At 36.2% G+C, this 24,387-nt stretch overlaps 1 long non-coding RNA gene across 1 annotated transcript in view; it reads left to right on the forward strand.

The window, feature by feature from the left end:
* LOC112665058 (uncharacterized) overlaps positions 1–16,031 on the forward strand; it is an 84,551-nt gene extending 68,520 nt beyond the window's left edge. Inside the window, exons 3-4 of the long non-coding RNA XR_003140192.3 lie at positions 5,653–5,758; positions 15,896–16,031. This is a non-coding gene — a long non-coding RNA (uncharacterized LOC112665058). The remainder of the gene's footprint in view (positions 1–5,652; positions 5,759–15,895) is intronic.
* Positions 16,032–24,387: the final 8,356 nt, after the last annotated feature.

Raw genomic sequence — 24,387 nt, forward strand, 5'->3', positions numbered from 1 at the left:
TTCCAATTATAAAAGACTAAGAATATGCTCCCAGAAATGAAAAAGTTTAATTTTAAATATACCTATTTATGGCACTATAAAGGATTCATACAGTAATCCTGCCAAACTCAGGATTCCTTTTCTTCCCCCTGTGCTTTGATTTTTAGTTTAAATTTTCTATTTATTTCTCACAAGAAAAAGACTGAGAAGAAAATGATTGAAAGTAATATTTTATTTCTCATTTATATTATGAATTTATATTTTATAAATTTTATTTATAAATTTTATTTATATTTTATATTTTATATTTTATAAAATTTATATTTTATTTCTCATTTATTTATGAATTGCCACAGATATTTGGATTAATTGGAAATCTAAACACATATCAACTTAAATTAGGTCATTATGGTACACTTGATTTTTAATATGACTTGCTATTTGTATTCCCACCTCATTTGTTAAAAATGAAAAATTTACCTTATTCCAGTAATTAAGAGTGTTATTAGGATAGAAACAACTTAAATTATGTGACTAAGATAATTAATATGAAATAATTACATACAGATATGTTTACTATAATTCCTGAAATAATAAGACAGAAATTATTTTGTATTCTACAATAGAAATGAGTGGGCTGTTTTTGAAATCTGTTGACTTTGAACTACTTTATTCTACCTAGAATACATCCATATCAAACCTCCCAGTCTTTTTTTTTTTTTTAAGATTTTATTTACTTATTTATGAGAGGCACAGAGAGAGAGAGGCAGAGGGAGAAGCAGACTCCATGCAGGGAGCCCGATGTGGGACTCGATCTCAGAACCCTGGAATCACAGCCCGAGCCAAAGGCAAATGCTCAACCACTGAGCCACCCAGGTGTCCCTCAAACCTCCAGTCTTACACCACACGACAATTCAATAGTTTGGTAATTTTTAAAATCATAGAGAAAGAGAAATCTATCCCATACTTAGGTGTAGTTTCTGTATTGCTGGGATATATGAGACATACATATCCCTGTATGAACATATATACAATAATACTTTTTTTTTTTTTTTCACATTTTGTAGTGTAAGGTACTAATTTTTAACAAGTATTAACTTCAATGACTGGTGCTCCTGGATAGCATACATTGGAACCAGCCTTGCAATGGGGTAACTCATTACTAAGTCAGTGTTTGCAGAACCAGAAAGAAAAGCCAAGGACTAAGAGATGGTGCTATAATCTTGAAAACAAGAATTTTTGCACTGCACCAAATTTGGATGTAGTGATGGAATATCAGACAGTAACTTAAGTAGATGAAGTATATAGCCAGTTAAAAGACAACCAGAAATGAAACTTAAGTACATTGGATTTCAGCTGTCATGTGCTTTATCTTTATAGTAATGAAGTATAGTTTACATTAAGGTCATAGGGAAATATACTTACATAAAAAGACTAGATAAAATGAATTAAATGTTTCATACTCTCTGAAAATAGTATGTTGTATACTGTTCATTAAATAAAGGCACTTTGGCATATGGCTAGTCTTTTATACTTTCAGTAATGTATTTGAACTGATGACACTCACTTGCCCAAGTAAGGGTAGTTCACAAGTCAAAACTTTACCTTCATCCTTACAGGAGCCTGCAGTGAGAGAAACAAATCTTAAAAAAAAAAAAAAAAAAAAAAAAGAAAAGAAAAGGCATGCTTCTTTCCAGATTGAGCCTCTGAGTAATAAACTAACCATGATGATGATAAAAGGGTTATGATTATAATGGTGGTAATGATGCTGGTAATCATAATGATGTTACACTTTTATTGAGTTTCACTATATTCAAGTACTATATTATGTACTATACACAGTCTCATTTAATTCTTACAGAAATGCTAGGTAGACCGTTATTACTGTCCCTAGTTCAGAAGGAGGAAACTGAAGCTCTGGCAGTTGAAATAACTTGTACACACGGTCAAGTAGCTAGTAAGAGTCAAAGATAAGATGTACACTTTGATCTGTTTGCTTTCAAAAGTCATGCGTTTTCTCATTAGAGTATGCTTAAGACATTGTTTAAAGCAAGCAGTATTCACAATAAACCCAGTTACATATTTTTCCTTTAAAACACAGAGTAATACCTGGAAGGGAGATAAGTCTATTGCTTTCCAGTTCTACCTGAGCACAGGTATTGGGACTCTTCCTTCTCTTCCATCTCTCCAAGTAACAGAGATTGCACATTCTGTTTTAGGGGTGAATGGGCTTCTGAGTATTCTAACCTTTTTCCAGGAAAGGGGGCACACTAGTTAAGATGAAGCTTAGAAACTCTTGAGACATAAGCAGATCACACTTCAGTAAATTAACCTACAGGGTCTGGGTGTATAAGCACATGTAAATAAGGAGGTTTACCCAGTGGATATGGCTCCTTTGTAGAGAAGACATGTGATGCATGCTTAAATGCTGATTGACAGGTTACCTGAGGTATTGGCTCAGCCTCAATGCGTTTCTGTTGTGATACTGATATATGGTTATTACCCCCTGCCCGTCTTTAGCTGGTTCCACTTAGGACCCTTTTTCTTTACCAAATTTATCCCCAGTAAAACATCATTCTCCCAGGTGTTAAACTAAGTGACTCTTATGTCTCACATATTGGTTACTCTGGGTCTTTAGTTTTCTTCTCATTCTGCCGTTTATCAGAGTCTCAAATACACATGCTTTTCAAGTTTTCTTATTTCTGAAATTAACATGTACCTTGGAATCTGTGGGGTCTTAAAGTCAGTCAAGCAGCAATCATGATTTAGTTGTTATTATCAGGGCACATGTGAACTATATCAGAGTTGTACATATTGTAATATATGATACAAATTTAGGTCTAAATTAATTTAAAAGTACTTTTTAGTTAAACATAACATTTTTTTTATTTTATTTTTTTAATGATAGTCATACAGAGAGAGACATAGGCAGTGGGAGAAGCAGGCTCCATGCACCGGGAGCCCGATGTGGGATTCGATCCCGGGCCTCCAGGATCGCGCCCTGGGCCAAAGGCAGGCGCTAAACCGCTGCGCCACCCAGGGATCCCTAAACATAACATTATAAGATAAACACTGTTATAGTGTAATTGGCAGAAATTTAGTATATTTAAAATTATGCTGTGACATAATTTATAACATCTCAGAGTACACAAAGAGTAGAATTATCACAGTACAAACTCTGCAGCTTGCTTCTTTAGTCCTTTCTAATTTTTATTTACAAAGGCCCTTTTCTTTTTTAGTATCTTCATTGAAGGACTTTATATAACATAGAATTTTCCCCTTTTAAATGTTCAATTCATTAATTTATAGTAATTTTTTAAATCATGCAAATATCACCACAATACATTCTTGAAACCTTCCCAATCCCCCCTAAAAGACCTTGTATCTATTTGCACTTTATTCCCATTCCCACATCCAGCCCCCAGCCATAGGCTTCCACTATTATAGATTTGTTTTTTTCTGTCCATTTCATATAAGTGGAATCATATAATATATAGTCTTTCATGACTAAACTCTTTCACTTTGTATAACATTTAGATTCATCTGTTTTGTAGCTTGTTTTCAGAATTATTAGAAGTGCAGAATAAATGGGTGTCACCCAACTGATATGATTAGCACCAAACCATTCCTATAACAGGAATGTTTATGCTGTGATGCATAAAGAAAGAGACAGGGTGGGAGGGAGAGTTTTTGTGGTTTTTTTTTTTCCTTTCATACTTTTTAAGAACTTGAAGAAAAATGAAATTAATTGTTAACAGGAATGACTTTGAGGGGTCTCCAGGTGGCTCAGTCAGTTAAGCATCTACCTTCCACTCAGGTCATGATCCCAAAGTCCTGGGATCAAGCCCCATGTCAGCTTTGTGCTCAGCTGGGAGCCTGCTTCTCTTTTTCCCTCTGCCTACTGCTCTACCTGCTTGTGCTCTGTCTCTCTCTCTCTCTCTCTCTCTCTCTAACAAATAAATACATAAGTAAATAAAATCTTTTTTTTTTTTTTTTAAAGAATGATTTGACCTATTTAAGTGAGAAAAAGCTAAAGAAATTTGCAATACTTATCTTGAAGGAGAAGTGATGCATAGGGAACATGCAGCTGACTTCAGGTATTTATGAAGGGTTGTCTCAAGATTTATTTGTTCTAATATTAATGAGAAGAGATTACAGGAGAGTAGTCTTCTTTCATTCCAATATTATGCAAAAATACTTTGTAGCATTTAAAATTTATATCTCTTTTCATAATATATTCAGATTGCTCTCTAATAATCAGACATGTCCAACACCAGACCAGGTTGTCTTAAAGTACAGTAGACTCACTATAAGGTGGGGTCAGGTGTAGAAAGCCCCTGACCACTAAAAAGATAGTATTCCTTGAATGGTTTAGGAAGTAGACTTAATGGTCCTGCAATTCCCTTCCCACTTATAGTCCCTTCCAGTTATCAAATCCCAATTCTATAGAGCTTTTTGTAAGGACTTTTAATGGCTTGTACAATGGAGTTACAGATGATGGAATCTCAGGGTGGCAAGAAAAATATTTTAGAGCATAAATAGTTCCAACCAACTGCTCCTTTTCGTATTTTTCTTGGCAAAACTATCAAAATATGACACCCGCACCCCTGAAGATACGTTTATTTTATAGTAAACAAAGGGGAAAGCAACTGTATTTGAATTTTTTAATTTTTTTTTAAATTTTTTTTATTTATTTGTGATAGTCACAGAGAGAGAGAGAGGCAGAGACACAGGCAGAGGGAGAAGCAGGCTCCATGCACCGGGAGCCTGATGTGGGATTCGATCCCGGGTCTCCAGGATCGTGCCCTGGGCCAAAGGCAGGCGCCAAACCGCTGCGCCACCCAGGGATCCCAAAGCAACTGTATTTGAAAGTGACTGCTTTGCTTTAAGAATCTGAATCTAAATGTACTTATCTCAAGGGAAATGGAGAAAAGCTATATGATATGGACATCTGTTTTATACTATTGCATTTTTCTGCTCATACCTTGCCTCTTTTCAAAATAAAACACTTATCTCTTTGAGGAATTTACCATCCCAATTTCTGTGTAGTTCTTGGAGGTTATATTTAGAGTTCTCTGGCTGTAGAAATAGACATGTGACCCAATAATGGCTAATCATTATACACCATTCCCCTGCTCCTTCTTTTAGAGTGATTGGTCAAAGGATGGGCTCATTATTAGTTGACTACCCCCAAGAGTCTTTCTCTTTCTTTTTGGTTTATAAATTTCAGATAATTCAAGCCTTAATTTCTGCGTAGGTAAAGTTCCATTTCTAGAGGCAGAGGGAAATTAGAGTAAAACCCTTTAATTAATTAATTAATTAATTTATTTATTTATTTGAGAGATTGAGAGAGAGAGAGCAACCATAAGTGCAGGGAGAGGCAAAAGGAGAGGGAGAGAGGGAGCCGACTTCACACTGAGCATAGAGCCAGATGTGGGGCTCAATCTTATAACCCGAAGATCATTACCTGAGCCAAAATCAAGATTCAGCTGCTTAGTCAACTGAGCCACCCAGGTGCCCGGCAGTGCAAAACTCATAAGGATCTTGGAGAAAGAAGAAAGGAGAGAGTGTGAAAAATCAAGCATTTTGCATTTCTGAAGCTTCAGAGACCAACTCACTCTCTAGACTCCTATAGTAAGTGAGCTAATACATCTTCATTATTTTTTTCTTAAGCTTGTTTGAAATGGATCTCTGTCTTTTGCAACTTGAACCTTGAGTAATAGTGACAGTACTACTAGTGGTGAATGTGACAAATTCCAATGCACAGGATTTGGAGAAGGTAAGTAATGAAGATTCCTTTATATCTGAAGATTCCTTTATCTGATTAGGATATTATGATGGTAATAATAATGCTTGTCATTGAATCATGTTTGAACTATCAGCCTCTCAGTCTTCATAGGCATTCTTTTATTTGTGTGAGTTTTGGAAGTTTAATTTAAAAAAAAGTCAGAAACTTGGATTATGTGTAGGCTGCTCCCAACATCCTTTTAAAAGACTACACAGGGCACCTGGGTGGCTCAGTGGTTGAGCATCTGCCTTTGCTCACATCATGATCCTGGGATGCTGGAATCGAGTCCAGCATCAGGCTTCCCACAGGGAGCCTGCTTCTCCCTCTGCCTATGCCTCTGCTTCTCTCTGTGTCTCCCATGAATAAATAAATAAAATCTTAATAAAATAAAATAAAATAAAATAAAATATTCCACATAAAAGAGAAAGATGTTTGTAAACTAACATGTTTGGTAGCAAAAGGAAGCAGCAAAAACTTTTAACAAAAGATGGACACTTGAGGAGCCAGAGAAAAAGAGAAGACTGGTATCTCAAGATCCTCCCAAATATCTCCTGATTAGTACCAAATGATCTGAAAAGGTGGTGATTATGTCATAATGTACCTTTCACTGAGGACAGCCAAGTGGCAGAGAGGCAATTTGCCATGCCTTACTGTTCCAGCCAAATATTTCACTTTGCTTAGATACAAGGTACAGTATAGGGACATTTAGTTGAGGTGTAAACATGCCTGGTTTTTAGTTTTAGAGACTAAACATAGGAAAAGTAAGATAGATGTTACAGGACCATGAGTCAATAGTATTTCTGGTTATTAAGTACTGGAGAACACTGGAATTGTCATATAACGTAGCTGATGGTGTTTTCAAGATTGTGTTGACAGAGAAAATCCAAGCTTGCCAATGGTAACAATACTCCAGATCAGAAAAAGGATGTTGTGCCCAAGATTGCGAATCCGAGAAACCACCAAGGAGCTAACACCGATGCAAACACATGAGGGTTTATTTACAAGCTCGAGCTTGGGTCCAAGTATACCCGACACAGCTGAGCAGGGACTTGGACCCCGAGGTGGGTTTCAGCTGAGTTTTATGGGCTGGTCTAAGGGACCTCCAAAAAGGGTGGAGGAATTTCTCAAGTTCTGTTTACATTTTGATATGGAGCCTTCAAGGGCATTAAGCTCTGTTCTTATTCTAATAAGGGCTTCCTGCCCTCGGCTTGGGCTCTGTTCTTATTCTAATATGGGGCTTTCTAGGACATTAGGCCGGAAACTGTCTTGTTCCTGTAACTGAAGTAAGGTAAAGTTCAGCTCTTCTTCACAGGGGCCTGGGATGGCTGTACTTGTGCTAACGCTAAACTTGAGGTGGAATGGCCTTGATTTTTCTCGGCCTCCACAAGGATAGCTGACTCTCTGTACCACATGCCATGAAAATGACAATAGAGAAGATCCATTTAGGTTATCTTCTTTTCCTTCTATTATATAGTGTGAATTTTGTAGTTGATTACAATGATCATTGACCCAGTGGTATCAGGATCACATCTGGATTCAGGCCTTTTTGCTGGATGTAGTAACTGAATAACTCTGTGTGCTTCACCTTTGGCCTGGGAGCACTTGTGTGTGTGTATGTGTGTGTGTGTGTGTGTGTTCAGAAAAGTTGCATTATAGCAGGGGAGGAAATTCTTGAAAATAAACTTGTGAACACTGACAAAGATTCTCCCATTGAGCAAATTCTACTGAAACTCTTCTGAGCTCTTTTTCAAGTAGACCTTGACTTTTGGACTTCCATGTTTGTCTCTGCTTGTCCAGTTTTAGCAGGAATTCTGCTAAATCGGGTTAGCCATCCTTAATCTCTGATTGAGTGCCACATCTTCTATTAACCCCCAGGTGATATCTGATCACCTTGGCTTCCCTTCAACAAAAATCCTGTCAGGTTGGTTTAGCTAGACTCTCCTCTTACCCTGATGTTTCTTCTGAGTAATTTTCTATTCACTGACTCCTGCCTTGCTCTTTGGTATAAATTCCAACTTTTCCTTTCTGTGTTCAAAGGTCAGCCCTATCTCTCTCCCCTACTACAAAACCCCATTGTCATAGCCCCCTTGTATCCTTATGATGACAGTCTTTTTTGAGTAAAGTCTATCTCACTATTTTTTAACAAGAATCATTGAATAAATCATTTATCTTTAATAAAACAAACAGAAAATCCATCCTAAATTCAGATTTTATTTAATATCCACAAAGAGACATTTACATTTCTGGAAAATTTTCACTAAGTACCAATAAATTAATCTTTATTTAGGAAATTTCAGGCATCAGTTGGAAAAGTATTTTGGTACAGAAAAAGAATTTTGTCACTCTTAAAAATCACACAATTTTAACAACTATCCCTGCATCAGCAAGTAAAAATCAAGTTGTGTTTTCCATGGCAAGAAGTTGTAGCTTTAAGCATGTGAACTCTATGTTTGGCAACACGGTTATGGAAAACATATACACTTTCTAAGTGATATATGATTAAAGGGAAAAAAGTAAGACCTGTAAGAAAAGGCCAAAAGAATCTGGGGTGAAAAGTGCCAATAATTTTCCAGTGTGTGGGGAAAAAAACTTTCTGAAAACCAACTAAGATGGGACAATTGCATACTAATTGCCTACCAATTAGACACAGTAAAATGATGTCAATGAGCTCCCCGAATTGCTGTTATTTTCTGTTTTCATGAGGTTTTAAAATTATCCTTTTATTCCATTCACCATCCCTCCTCGGCTATAGAATTTCATTACCCCCTTTTTTTGTCTGAAATTATAGCTCAAATTCAAAGGCCTAATTAAGAAAGAGGAATTCGAGCAATTCTGACAACTTCTTTTCAATAGAAAATCTTCTCACTGAGCAATTCAGTCCATTCAAGAGTAACTACAGCAAAGCTTTCCCTTAATGATCGATATTGTTCTCCACTAAGGCTCTGACCTCATCAGAGTAGTTAGTCCTGCCAGTTTGGTAACTTTCTCCCAAATAATTCTTTGCATTTAAAATTATTTGCTGCCTGAAGGCACAGCAGTATAGCAAATCTAGACCAATGGTTGCAATATGAGCTTAACATAGAAATTTTTAAAAGGAAGGGAAGGGAAGGAAAAGGACAGAAAAGGAAAGAAAATCAGAGACAGTAAATTCTCTATACAAGAATTCTGGGAGGTCACCCTATTTGCCATTTACACCTGTTACTGCCACCATTTCTGCCCACCCCGTACTTTCATACTGACATAGACTTGTTTTGACTGAACTTTCCTCAGGCTCCTCTGAGCCGCCCTTGTAATTAGGTCATGATATCTTTGCATCACTCAGTTTTAGCAAGAATCCTGTTAAATCAGGTTAGCCAGACTGTCCTATCCTTGATAATCTCCTTTGGTGCCTGATGAAATTCCTCATTCCCTACCCTTGGTATCTGATCACCTTTAGGTATCTTCAGAAACTCTTGTCAAGTCAGCTTAAGCAGAATCCTCCCACCTCATATTTCTTTGTAAATTTATATCTATTGATCCCACTCTGCATCTTGGTTAAATCCCCATTTGTCTTTGTTGTATTTGGTATTGAGCCCAGTCCTATGCTAAGATGTCATTTCCCCTATTGGAATCGTTCCTGAACTAAATCTGTATTTACCACTCTAAGTAATGTCCAGCTCTGGTTTTTTTAAACAGTACCCAGCACTCTTTCTTCATCCCCTGGTCTGTAAAACTAAACTGACCCTAGCATCTGCATATAAACAGATGCATTATCTGTTTATAATCTCTCTGTCCACTTCTGTATTCAATTTTCAAATCTCTATTCTTAAAGATAGTAATCAAGTGTTCCATATAAACTACTATGGCATAAAAAATAATTTTGAGTGGAAAACATCAGAGTTCCTGAAATCCCATATCTGCCTAAAAGCAGCATCTCCTGGAAGAACTCCATTGTCATATAAACTCCTAGGGAGAAACTCTAATCTCAGAGAAAAGAAGTCAGTGCCACACCCAAACAGACACTATCACAAAGGTATCATCTGTCCCATCTAGTCTCTTAAGGGCTCATTTATCTTTGCAAAAACACATTTATTTTTACTTAAGTGCCTTTTCCTCCCCTTTGTAAGACGTCATTTGTTTTCCCAGAAGTGCCCCGAAACCCTTCCATATTAAGATTTTATAAGCCACAAATTCTGACTCCTTGAGTCACATTTCTTTATGAACTTTTGCTTACATATATAATTAAACCTGTTTTATTCCCCAGTTGTCAATTTAATTTGCAGGCCCCTACACAAAAGTCTAAGAGGGTAAAAGAAAAGTTTTTCCTCATAGAAAATAAAATTTCAAGGTCAGATCCCTCCACAATAACTACCTACAGAGCTACAACCAGGCTCCCATTATATGATGGATGTATCTTTATTTTTTTTTAATTTACATATACACAACTCTGTTTCTTTCTTTTTTTGAATAAACTCTAAGTTCTTTTAAAGTATAAAAATTATTATATTCATCTGTAGAACTTCTTTATGCCTTACACAACATGAAAGCAAAGTATCCTTAATAAATGCATGTCAAATGAATGACTGGAATACACAAGTGAATATATTAGTTATCCTATAGAGGAATTGTCAACATAGTCAGAACATTGTTTCAACAATCTTCTAGGTTCTTTGATTGTATCTCAGAGATTCAATAAATCTACATCATCAGTAAAACACAATATCTGAAACTCAAAACAATCCCAACATCCTCTCAAGGATTTATAGATTAAAGATACGCGTGAACTAGCTTATTTCATTATTATCTAGGCAGTGGGTCTAAGAACACAATTACATAGTTGATGATTTAACACATTTAACACGTATGAGGAAAATAGCAAACATATTCAAGGCTATTAGTTTTCAGTCATATTACCTGAAGTAGTTTACTTAATTTCACAAGAATGCTATAGGGCAGGGATTCCTAATTTCATAGGAGGAAACTAAAGGCTATTAGTGTAAGTAACTTGTTTCAGGTCATGCCTCCAGTGATTCTTACACTTGGAATTCAAAGTTTTTAATTATAGTGTGTATTTTTAAAGCAGTTTAACGTAAGTTTCCTCCTCGTAGATTGTGATTTTTTGATTCTCTAATACCAATAGGAAAGTCGAGATTTTCTCTTCATCTAGAAATGGGGAAGTCGAGAAAAACTGCTGGGTTGCAGCTTAAGTTCTTTTACCAGCTGTATTTCCTACTGAGAGTACAGTTCAGCAAAATAAGGGAATTTAGTTTCAAGATAAGAGCATCCCAGTGTGATTAAACTTGAAAAAACCTTTTCAGGGAAATAACTAAGTATTTTACATGAGTGTATCTTCCAAAGGAAATATCAGTCAGACCCATTGCAGCCTAGCAGTTCTACCCTCTTGAGAAAATATAAATCATTGATGAAGGAAACAGTGTAAACAAGGTTCCCATGAATTAAGTAGCTATTTGGGAGCTGTCCTAGTTTGTTATCTCTACTAGAGTACAATAAAAGGACAGAAAAAGGAATTAAAGTAAAAGCAAGCAGAAGCATTACTTACGAAGGAATCATACAAGATAATTCCAGACAGGTTAGAAACGACTCTGAATGAAGTATGAAGTACCCTGGAAGAGTCTTCACTACAGGAAAGGAATAACCAGAGGGAGGGGACTGTAGTGGTCCAACAAACACATAGTGCCACCCAGCAGTAGGTTAGTTCTAGACAAGGGACTATGGGCTAGCCCACAGGAAATCTTCAACTGAATCAACTGAAAAAAAAAAAAAAAAAAGAAAGAAAGAAAGACATATCAAAATGAGACCCGTTAAAGGTTTACTTAAAAATGTTGCTAAGTTTTCTATTTATGTACTGTTTTAAAAGCTATTTTCTCAAATAGGCCATCCATCAGGGAGAAAAAATCTAATTTACTAGAACTCAAAGAATCCCCCCCAAAAACCTTCATGTTTTTTCCTAAATACTAAAATAATGAAAGTAATGAATACTAAGGAAAATAATATTACCAGTTAGAAATTGTTCTAAATGTGATTTTTGACACATAAATCCTTGCCTATCCATGTCTAATTAAAATAATATATTTTATCAGTATTATTATATCATATTTTCTCTTATAATCATTCCTTCAAGCACTTGATATCTTTGTATATATAAACATAACTTTTAAAATATTTTATTTCAGTATATTAATGTATTTAACTTACATAAATGTTTTCCTCTTAATAGTATTTCAGTTTGTCTCTCTGACAAATACACTTTTGTAAAAATCTGCATGCATATCAAAGATTTTTTTAGATCTGGCTAAATTTTTCAAAATTACTATGTCTGAAAGATGTATATTTAAACACCTTACAAACATTGCCTGTTGCTCTTACTAGTACAGGAATCTCTACCCATCTTGCATCAGTGGCTGGGCTGGGCTCTCTTCAGATTGATCCATGCAGGCTGTATGATTGCTTTGTTTTCATTTCATAATATTTAAGACAAAAGTAAAAGTAAACCCTAAAGCCACAGGTGCTGGAACACAAATGGGTCGAATCACTCCTACCTTCCTACCCACCCCTATAATCCCTGCTTCTTGTGTCTCTGGTACCAGATCTTGGTCTGTGGCCGGTCTTTAGGTAGTACAATTTTATTCTGAAGTTTGGGGAGAAAGGATACTAAGAGAAGACCTGAGGCCTAGAGAGAATTTGGAATGATTTAAAATTGGAAGCAGGGACAGTGGTATAAATTTCTCTTCCATATTTGAGGAGATCCTCAACCACAGAATGGCTATCAAATTAATGGGAAAATAGTTGGGAAAGTTTGAAATTCTTTCTATGTCAAGCCAAGGCCCTGAAGGGACATGGTTTAGCAAGTGACAACTTCTGTAGCATTAGTCTTTGTGTCAGAAATTTGGTAGGGCAAGAGGATCCCTGACAGTGTATTTAACAATTTTAAAGAATTCTGCACTTCTGGCATATTCACTGCTGCCCTCTTCATTTTATGTCTACCTGCATAAGAAACAGAACATCAGTATTTTTGTTGTTTTTGTATTTTTTAGTTGCTGGGTTTTTGTTTTGTTTTCTTCAAACTTCAGGTATTTTGGGATTTGCAGGAAGAGGAGAAGAATGAATATTGGGTTGATGACCAATATAACCAATTTTGCAAAGCACTTGGCAGTAGTCAATAAATATGTGCTAATATTGTTATATAAATCAAAGCAAGATAGACAGATGGCAATTTATAGAAAAATAAAAGAGAAAATTCTGATCCTTCTTAGTCAAAAGATGATATTCCAGGTTCATACTTACATAACACATTCGGATATAGGAATTGTATCTCAGCTCCAAGTCTACACATGCCTGTTGTCTCTAACTAGAGCATTTTCATCCTGAACTACAAAGATAGAAATATTTAGTGGGAAGAGAATATCTCCCAGATAAGAGTTCTACCTCAGTTTCCCTCACAGAATTGCAATACGTGTCAAACCCTCCCCAAACTCCTCTAGGTACAGAAGTTAATGGCTAGAATTTCCCACGTGAATACTGGCTGTGCATTACAGGGTTAATCAGTATAATCCTGAGACTCTCCCTCTAGTTCACAAGTTCCGTTGTAGGTAGAAATTCTCTTTCCTTTTTAACATTTGCAGCACTGTACAGCAGCTTTAGTAAAATATACTAAATTCAATATATGTGAATTAAATTAGCTATTTATGAAAAAATATTTAATTGTTTTGGAAAAGAGAATAAAGTGTGTGTGTGTGTGTGTGTGTGTGTGTGTGTTCTTTTTGAAAAGATTTCAATCTTAGTATTTCAAGTCTGGTTTTTGTATTTTGGCTTTTGATGATAAAAGAACAAACATTCCTGATATATGTCTTTCCTGGAGAAGCCTTTATATTTTAGTTCTTATTAAAGTAGAATTAAAGAGTCAGTTTTTGGGTTCAATTGTCTATTTAAAGTAGTTGGCAAATCATCTGAGTCATACACAAAATGAATAAAAATAATTGAGAGTAAATAAATCTATGTATTCCAAGATTTAAGGCTAACAAATGAAAGCAATGTGTCATAATTTTAATATGATAAAGTATTTTTGATTTTGTTGCATACCAATGCAGACTACGTATTGCATCTCAATTAAGAGGATGTTTTCATTGAAGTAGGAAGTACGTTTCATCCAGGTATCTGTTAATTACACCTTCATTATCATAAACATTATAAAGTGGCCAATGATTCAGACCTCAGTAGAATCTATACACTTCTGCTTGTTCTGGCTAAGGTATCTGTTCTATCTGCTTTGAATTTATATACTTCTATTTATTCTAAGGCAGTTGCTTTATCTGCCTTAGCCATGACAAACTTGAATACATAAGAGAGTATAAAGAACATTAGATTTCTGTTCTAGTTTTCATCTGAAAGCTTAAAAGCATTTTTTATAGTAATAAAAGCCACAAGAAATAAGAGCCAGAATTAAAGTGTTGCTTTGCAACTCTCTTATATTAAAATAACCATTACATATATATATATATATAAAATGGTATATATATATAAACATATATATACATACACATACATACACACACACACACACACACACACACATACACACACACTAGCCAAAAACATAAGTTTAATTATTTGGACTTCAGATAAAGAGAAGTAAAGATTTGGAAAGCACCCTGGATCCCTTTTTTTCCCCTTTCTCTTTCCATATTCAGCCCAATTCCACATGCTTAACTAATCCCTTTACTTCTACTGTTACATCTCTGTTGGACTATTGCAAAATTAATTTCTTTTAGTTCCTTTCTCTGGCTAAATTTGTTCCACACTTGGGGATTTTGCTCTAGTTGTTTCTAGGTTTAGAGCATTTTCAGTTGAGAACTTTGAATTATGAGGTCCTTTTTGACCAAGTCTCAAAAAAATGTCCTTCAAGAGTAAGGCTTCCTAATCAATGAATCTACAAGATAATTTCTTACTGAAGTCATTATCTATCACTCTATTTTTTATCTTTGTAAAAAAGATAATATTAAAAGTATCATGTTCAATTATTTGTACTGTGAATTTGAAAATAAAATTATACAACAAAAAATATAGAAAGGTAGTATAAATTTTTATTTCATAAAATTTATGAAATCCTTTTCATGAATTCCCCAATGTTTCCCTACTAGATAGCATTACAACTTAGACTGGTCAATTAATATCTCTTCTAGGTTAAGTTTTTTTTTTTTAACAAATTTGATATTTTGTCCATTCATATCAGACCTCAGTTTGGGGTCATCTACTTTGGTTAGTAAATAGTCATTTCCCTGCTCTGCACCCCATCCCTTATCAACTCTCAAGATGAAGTGTGAATGCACAAGTGAGTTTACTCAGTCCTTGCAGTATTTGTAGTATTTGTTCCCTGGAGCAAAATAGCTGATGACATTTGGTTCCAGACATGCACTGAGATGTGACTGATCTTTCTAGACATTCAGAATGAGGGGTGGAAAGAACCACTGGAATCCGATTCTCACTCACTTTGGTTTTAAATACTTCTGCACATGATGACATCTCTATCTTTTCTTTGGGTTATGATGGTTTGTGTTTCCTGTCAGAATTGTCATGTATCCTTACCAAATGTACAGGATTTCTGTGCACCTGTATTCATAGGGAACCTGAATACAGGTGAATTCATAGGGAATACCTGAATTCATAGGGAACTAGGTACACTAACCATATTCTTCTATATTACTTATTCCATCTGCCATCTCTTTTGCTCTGTGTTGGGTATAGAATGCAATCTGCCCCATGCCTCTCCTTCTAGGATTAGATCATTATTTCTGATGCATTCAGGCTCCCACTTTCCTAGACTCTGTTTCTAGATATTGAGTCTGAGGGTGTACAAAAAAAAAATGGCTAACTTAGCAAGACTAAGACTGTGATCTTATAAAACCTGCTGGCAAGGTGATCCTTTGGTAACAGCTGATTGGTAAAAGTGGCTCACTGTTCCTAGACATTTTGTGCAAACAATATGATTTATGCTTTCCTTCTGGGAGCCTGAGATTTTGGCACATGTTAGACAGAAGGTGACTGTGTCACCACCTACAATACGTGCTTTGGAATCAAATCTCTAATGGGCTTCCCTGAGTAAAAACATTGCACCCATGTTGTTGTATTTAGTTGCTGTGTAAGAAGAATATACTTCATGAAGCCACCATGGGAGGAAGAAAGCATAAGGAAGCCTGCACATGGATTTTTCCAGACTCCACATACTGTATATCCTTCCAACATTGCTGTAATAAGTCTTAGCCATGAAATAAAGAAATGATGAATCTTGTGACTCCTTCTAGTAAATATACAAATAAGAGGGTCTTAAGGACTGCAGCACAGATCAGTTTAGGTGAGAAATAAACAGCAACAACAAAACCTGCTTTATCTCCATGCTTTCATTACTATGATGTATTTTTTTCTGTCCCACAACCTTCTGGGATTTATTTCCTTTTGGGTATGTTTTATAACTGCATTTCTCTGAAAAATGATTTCCTGAAAGCATTCAACAACTATACAGGTACTTTGGGATCATTTTTGAGGGGATGTGTGCCCATTAAAAGTTACTTGTACTTTTTTCCAGGGAGAAAAAGTATGTCTTGTGGAAGATTTCAGTCAAGGGACCACATGGAACTCTGATGGAAAACTGTACAGTGGATTACATTCAATAGGTAGAGAGGTATTTAAGATGCTTATCTGAGACAATAGTTTAGGATAAAAGTGACCTGAACCAAGGTAATTAGAGTGGAAAAAAAATGGGGGGGGATATTTTAAAAGGTTTAATTTATATGCCTGCACAACAAACAGAACATAGCACTTGTACTTTGATATAACTCTCCTAACTATCCTTTTATGTGCCTGCTTTACAATGGGGTAATAAAACTTATATGCCTGGAAGAACAAAAGAAAATTTGATTCACTGTATAGCTTTATGTTGGTTATTTTTTTAAAAGATTTTATTTATTTATTCACAAGAGATACACAGAGAGAGGCAGAGCCATGGGCAGAGGGAGAAGCAGGCTCCATGCAGGGAGCCCAATGTGGGACTCGATCCTGGGACTCCAGGATCACGACCTGAACCAAAGGCAGATGCTCAACCACTGAACCACCTGGGCACCCCATATGTTGGTTATTGAATGTAACACAAGTCAATGCTTTCTTTCTGAGTTTTCTTCTTGTTTAGATTTTATCCAGTGAGTACTGCCAAAACCCTATCCATTTAAATCCTAGAATTCTCTTAAGTTTACTATTTTTCATAAATGCAGTTTTGAAGTTCTGAATACCATTATGGACATTAACGAATTGTATATGTAGGCATCCTCATTTCTGAGACATGGAATAGAAGAGAATGCTAAAGCACCCAACTTCTTGAATCTCTAAGGCTTATTCCCCCCACACATCTTTCTTGCATTTCCCGCCAGTCATAAATGGCGTTAAATGTTCCACTTACACCTAGCTAAAATAAATAAGGATGAGAGAAAACATTCTGTGATAACATAGTAACAGGGAATCAGGTAATGACGTGGATCAAGGGCCCCATTCAATGTTTATTGAACAAATAAACATTTTGAACTTTTATTTTGAACCAGGCAATATGTTGGGTGGTACAGGGTTTACAAAAGTGAATAATGTATGGACCTCTCTTTAAAAGAATTTATGGTATCTTTGTGATTAGAGGATGTGAGAAACTTGCCTACGGAAGTCATTTCCTTTCTTCTACCCAAATAGATGTTAAGGTACCCTCTCTATGGCCTTTCTAAAGTGTACTTTTAGGAATATCAGTCTGTTAACAGCCAGAAGCATGCACTGTCTAGGGCAGAGACTGTAGCAGGAATATTTAGTAGGAGACAATGATAGCATGTTGCAGTGAAGGGGTAATTAAAAACAAAGGTAAAAGATGGATAGGATAAGAATCACATTGTCATGTGAGAAAAAATAAATTGGACTTGGGAGGTGGAAGGAATGGACAAGACATAATGATTCTTAGGTTAATTTGTGATAGAAAATAATTTTAGTTCTCTCTTGGAAAAATTAAAAATTATTAGGAGTATTAAATGGAGACATATGGAATTGAGGGGGTGGGGAAAGTTTCTCAGACTATATTTACTTTTAAATGCCTTTAGTTTAGTGCACTAAAGAGCCATCATATTAGAAACAGTCGATATTTATCTTAAAATTTGACCCTGACACAGTGAATGCAGTGTCAGGTAACACCATGTACATAGTTCCAATGATGGTGTGTAAAGAGAACTAAAATATATATGAACTTTTATTTTCACTCATCTTCCAAGAGCAGCTTCATTTTCATCTTATATTGGCAAGTATTTTTTTGTTTCAAAATAACCAAAAGAATAAGGTCTCTTCTGGAGGTAATCATTTTTATATCCATAATGTAATCATTTTTATATTACTGGAGTATATTTTTAATCTGTTGACATGGTGCTGTATGGCTTTAAAAGTATTGGGTATTACTGGGGACGCCTGGGTGGCTCAGTGGTTAAGTGTTTGCCTTTGGCTCAGGGCATGATCCCGGGATCCTGGGATCGAGTCCCGTATCAGGCTCCCTGCTTGGATCCTGCTTCTCCCTCTGCCTATGTCTCTGCCTCTGTCTCTCTGTGTCTTTCATGAATAAATAAATTTAAAAAATATTTTTAAAAAAGTATCATTTATTGGGCAGTCACTGTGTTCTAGGCATATGTGATATATGTTTTGTATGCAATGTCTCATTTTAAATAGAACAGTGTCAGAGGGTGGGTTATATTACTTTATTGTACACGCAGAATTCTGAACGCAATGCAATATGTGGCTGATGCAAATCCTAATAGCTGGTAAGTGGCGGAGTCAGATTTGTGTACATCATGTATAGCGTTAGTTAATACATCCATAACAAACAGATAATAATTCTTACTTCCTCATTCTTAATTGATTCTGCGGAATGAACTGCCTTAAATTTTATTCTAATTCAGTGGCAGGTGAAAGTGTGGCTCCTTCATTGTCCTGCCATTGATTATGATGTGTACAGAAAAGGAACTGCTTTCTGTTCCAACCATGGTGCAGCCTGCCACCCCACTTATCTCCTATTACTGAATGTTCCCCCACTACAGTTCTGTGTTGAGTCCTTGATATCTGCTGATTTGGAGGCAATATGGAAGTCTTCTTTTATGAATTTTGGAAGAAATTATTTAAATTTCCATTTGGCTAATGGTCCAGGAAACTACCTAGGTTCTTTTCCAAAACCTGAACTGTACAAGGAAGGGTGTGGGGACCAAATTTTGGCACAGATGGCATATAGATGAAAACAGTAGAATCCAAAAACTTTATTATGATGAAACTCAGTGGAAAAAATGGAAGAGAGTTTGAGAGCTTTTGGAAGGGAACTTGTTTTCAATAGGCACTTTAAAGAATACTATATAGCACTGAAGCCTAAGCTGATATTAAAAAGCACAAATGATTAAGAGAACAACTCAGCACTCTTTTCTGATTATATGCAGCAGTCGTTCAAATATAATGCAGAAAAGGAAACAAATATTGGTGAAAAGTATCAGGGTGGCAATATGAGTACAAATGAAGATCAAAAGTTGAAATACATGGGAGATTAGTGAGGCACAGTTGATATGACACTGGAGGATTTCTCTGTTTAATGGAAGTAGCAAAGTTAGTGTGGGTTGATGGTACATGTGGAAGAAAGGAGGCCAAAATATGAGTCAAGGATAGCTTCAGTAAGGCAGGAAAACCAGAACTAATGATACTGGCAGAGGAAGAATTTCAGAATCACTATGGAAGACCTTAACTGTGGTCATTTGTGTGGGTAAGTAACAGTGAAGTATATTTGGGGATTATCAGGGTAGAGGAGCTTGAGGTACTAAGAGATCATAATGATGCTAAGAAATTGAGGGGAAGTAAAATACTGATAAAATATCAAAGTTAAAAGACTATTGAAAAGGTTGGAAGGCTGTGATAGTAAAATATAGAAGTTTCATTCTCTCCGATCCTTCGTTATCCTCCTCAATAAATTCCCCTGATGTAGTGTTCATATTTTCATATGTGTGTCTGTTCCCACACCAGGATGGGAGCTCTGCAAGGGCAGAGCTTGGATGTTATTTTCCTTCTTGTCTGGCATGTACCTAATACATGTTCGTGGGATAAATGGATAGATGGATGGAAGGCTGAATGGATGAATAAATTAGTAAGAGTATAATATATAAGAGAGGTGTGGATGTACAGGGAAAATGTTATTGACATATAGGGAGGGATAGTGGTGTAAAACTATCATTAGAAAGTTTAACTGTGTAGAAAATTTTCTTACTATTCCATGAGTTAGGAAAATGAGTATCTTCTATTAAGAGGTGCTTTTCTTAGGGAAAAGGTGCTCACTGAGGAAAAGCAGAGGAGAGGAGTAAGTGATCACACATGGAAGAACTGGCATGGGATAAGGAATGTAGTTAAACTATATTATAATAAGTTTGTGGGTGAAACAGCAAACAGGGGTACAATTAATGCACAAGAGAGCTAGTGTGGGTAAGGGGAATGAAAAACACAGAAGCCTGTTCAGTAGGCTGCAGGAGCTCAAGTATAGCAAAGGGAACAATATATAATTATAGTTGGTATCTGTTTCATATCAGAGACTGGCAAGTTTTCTCAATAATGATTCAGATGGTAAGTATTTTAAGATCTGTGGGCCATACACAGTTTGTTGTTATAGTATGAAAACTATCATGAATAATTCATAAATAAATGAGATTGGCTATGTTCTAATAAAACTATTTTATGGATATTGAAATTTGAATTTCATATTATTTTAATGTGTAATATTATTCTTTGGATTTGTGTTCAACTTTTTATAAATATAAAAAATCATTTCTTTAGGGGAAAAAATCAAGTGGCATATTGAATTTAAAAAAAAATTTATTGGCGTTCAATTTGCCAACATATAGCATAACACCCAGTACTCATCCCGCCAAGTGCCCCCCTCATTGCTTATTACTCAGTCACCCCAACCTCCCGCCCAATTCCCCTTTCACTACCCTTTGCTCATTTCCCAGACTTAGGTGTCTCTCATGTTTTGTCACCCTCACTGATATTTTCACTCATTTTCTCTCCTTTCCGCTTTATCCCCTTTCACTATTTTTTATATTCTCCAAATGAATGAGACCATATAATGTCTGTCCTTTTCCGATTGACTTATTACACTCAGCATAATATCCTCCAGGTCGCTCCACGTCAAAACAAATAGTGGGTATTTGTCATTTCTAATGGCTGAGTAATATTCCATTGTATACATAGACCACATCTTCTTTATCCATTCATCTTTCGATGGACACCGAGGCTCCTTCCGCAGTTTGGCTATCGTGGACATTGCTGCTATAAACATTGGGGTGCAGGTGTCCTGGCATTTCACTGCATCTGTATCTTTGGGGTAAATCCCCAGCAGTGCAATTGCTAGGTCGTAGGGCAGATCTATTTTTAACTGTTTGAGGAACCTCCACACAGTTTTCCAGAGTGGCTGCACCAGTTCACATTCCCACCAACAGTGCAAGAGGGTTCCCCTTTCTCCACATCCTCTCCAATATTTGTTGTTTCCTGTCTTGTTAATTTTCCCCATTCTCACTGGTGTGAGGTGGTATCTCATTGTGGTTTTGATTTGTATTTCCCTGATGGCCAGTGATGTGGAGCATTTACTCATGTGCATGTTGGCCATGTCTATGTCTTCCTCTGTGAGATTTCTCTTCATGTCTTTGCCCATTTCATGATTGGATTGTTTGTTTCTTTGCTGTTGAGTTTCATAAGTTCTTTATAGATCTTGGATACTAGCCCTTTATCTGATACGTCATCTGCAAATATCTTCTCCCATTCTGTAGGTTGTCTTTTAGTTTTGTTGACTGTTTCTTTTGCTGTGCAAAAGCTTCTTATCTTGATGAAGTCCCAATAGTTCATTTTTGCTTTTGTTTCCCTTGCCTTCATGGATGTACCTTGCAAGAAGTTGCAGTGGCCAAGTTCATAAAGGGTGTTGCCTGTGTTCTCTAGGATTTTGATGGATTCTTGTCGCACATTTAAATCTTTCATCCATTTTGAGTGTATCTTTGTGTATGGTGTAAGAGAATCGTCTAGTTTCATTCTTCTGCACGTGGCTGTCCAATTTTCCCAGCACCATTTATTGAAGAGACTGTCTTTCTTCCAGTGGATAGTCTTTCTTGCTTTGTCGAATATTAGTTGACCATAAAGTTGAGGGCCCACTTCTGGATTCTCTATTCTGTTCCATTGATCTATGTGTCCGTTTTTGTGCCAGTACCACACTGTCTTGATGACAGCTTTGTAGTACAACCTGAAATCTGGCATTGTGATGCCCCCAGATATGGTTTTCTTTTTCAATATTCCCCTGGGTATTTGGAGTCTTTTCTGATTCCACACAAATCTTAAGATGATTTGTTCCAACTCTCTGAAGAAAGTCCATGGTATTTTGATAGGGATTGCATTAAACGTGTCAATTGCCCTGGGTAACATTGACATTTTCACAATATTAATTCTGCCAATCCATGAGCATGGAATATTTTTCCATCTCTTTGTATCTTCCTCAATTTCATTCAGAAGTGTTTTGTAGTTTTTAGGGTATAGATCCTTTACTTCTTTGGTTAGGTTTATTTCAAGGTATCTTATGCTTTTGGGTGCAATTGTAAATGGGATTGACTCCTTAATTTCTCTTTCTTCAGTCTCATTGTTAGTGTATAGAAATGCCACGGACTTCTGGGCATTGATTTTGTATCCTGCCACGCTACCAAATTGCTGTATGAGTTCTAGCAATCTTGGGGTGGAGTCTTTTGGATTTTCTATGTACAGTATCATGTCATTGGCAAAGAGGGAGAGTTTCACTTCTTCTTTGCCAATTTGAATGCCTTTTATTTCTTTTTGTTGTCTGATTGCTGAGGCTAGGACTTCCAGTACTATATTGAATAGCAGTGGTGAGAATGGACATCGCTGTATTGTTCCTGATCTTAGGGGAAAGGCTCCCAGTGTTTCCCCACTGAGAATGATATTTTTTGTGGGCTTTTTGTAGATGGCTTTTAAGATGTTATATAGATGGCCCTCTATCCCTACACTCTGAAGAGTTTTGATCAGGAATGGATGCTGTATTTTGTCAAATGTTTTCTCTGCATCTATTGAGAGGATCATATGGTTCTTGTTTTTTTTTCTTGTTGTTATGATCTATCACATTGATTGCTTTACGAGTGTTGAACCAGCCTTGCATCCCAGGGATAAATCCCACTTGGTCATGGTGCATATCTTCTTAATGTATTGTATCCTATTGGCTAGTATTTTGTTGAGAATTTTTGCATCTGTGTTCATGAGGGATATTGGTCTATAATTCTCCTTTTTGGTGGGGTCTTTGTCTGGTTTTGGAATTAAGGTGATGCTGGCCTCATAGAACGAGTTTGGAAGTATTCCATCTCTTTCTATCTTTCTGCACAGCTTTAGTAGAATAGGTATGGTTTCTTTAAACTTTTGATAGAATTCCCCTGGGAAGCCCTCTGGCCCTGGACTTTTGTGTCTTGGGAGGTTTTTGATGACTACTTTAATTTCCTTGCTGGTTATTGCCCTGTTTGATGACTACTCTAATTTCCTTGCTGGTTATTGGCCTTGCTGTTATTGGCCTGTTTTCTGTTTTTCCTGTTTCAGTTTTGGTAGTTTGTGGTTTTCCAGAAATGCATCCATTTCTTCTAGATTGCCTAATTTATTGGCATATAGCTGCTCATAATAAGTGGTTAAAATCTTTTGTATTTCCTTGGTATCTGTGGTGATCTCTCCTTTCTCATTCATTATTTTATTAATTTGAGTCTTCTCTCTCTTCTTTTTAATAAGGTTGGCTAATGGTTTATCTATCTTATTAATTCTTTGAAAGAACCAACTCCTGGTTTTGTTAATCTGTTCCACAGTTCTTCTGGTCTCTTTTTCACTGAGTTCTGCTCAAATCTTTATTAACTCTCTTCTGCTGGGTGTAGGTTTTATTTGCTGTTCTTTCTCCAGTTCCTTTAGGTGCAAGGTTAGCTTTTGTATTTGAATTCTTTCCGGTTTTTTGATGGATGCTTATATTGCGATGTATTTCCCCCTCAGGACTGCTTTTGCTGTATCCCAAAGATTTTGAATGCTTGTATCTTCATTCTCATTAGTTTCCATGAATCTTTTTAATTCTTCCCTAATTTCCTTGTTGACCCTTTCGTCTTTTAGCAGGATGGTCCTTAACCTCCATGTGTTTGAAATCTTTCCAAACTTCATCTTGTGATTTAGTTCTAGTTTCAAAGCATTATGGTCTGAAAATATGCAGGGGACAATCCCAATCTTTTGGGATTATTGATAAGACCTGATTTGTGACCCAGTATGTGGTCTATTCTGGAGAAAGTTCCATGTACACTTGTAAAAAATGTGTATTCAGTTGCATTTGGATGTAAAGTTCTGTAAATATCTGTGAAATCCATCTAGTCCAGTGTATAATTTAAAGGTCTTGTTTCTTTGGAGATGTTTCGCTTAGAAGATCTGTCATTTGTAGAAAGCACCGTGTAGAAGTCTCCCAGTATAGTGTAATATTTTCTAAGTATATCTTAACTCTGGTTACTAATTAATTGATATACTTT

Source organism: Canis lupus, chromosome 17, assembly GCF_003254725.2.
Source record: "Canis lupus dingo isolate Sandy chromosome 17, ASM325472v2, whole genome shotgun sequence".
Classification (NCBI taxonomy): Eukaryota; Metazoa; Chordata; class Mammalia; order Carnivora; family Canidae; genus Canis; species Canis lupus.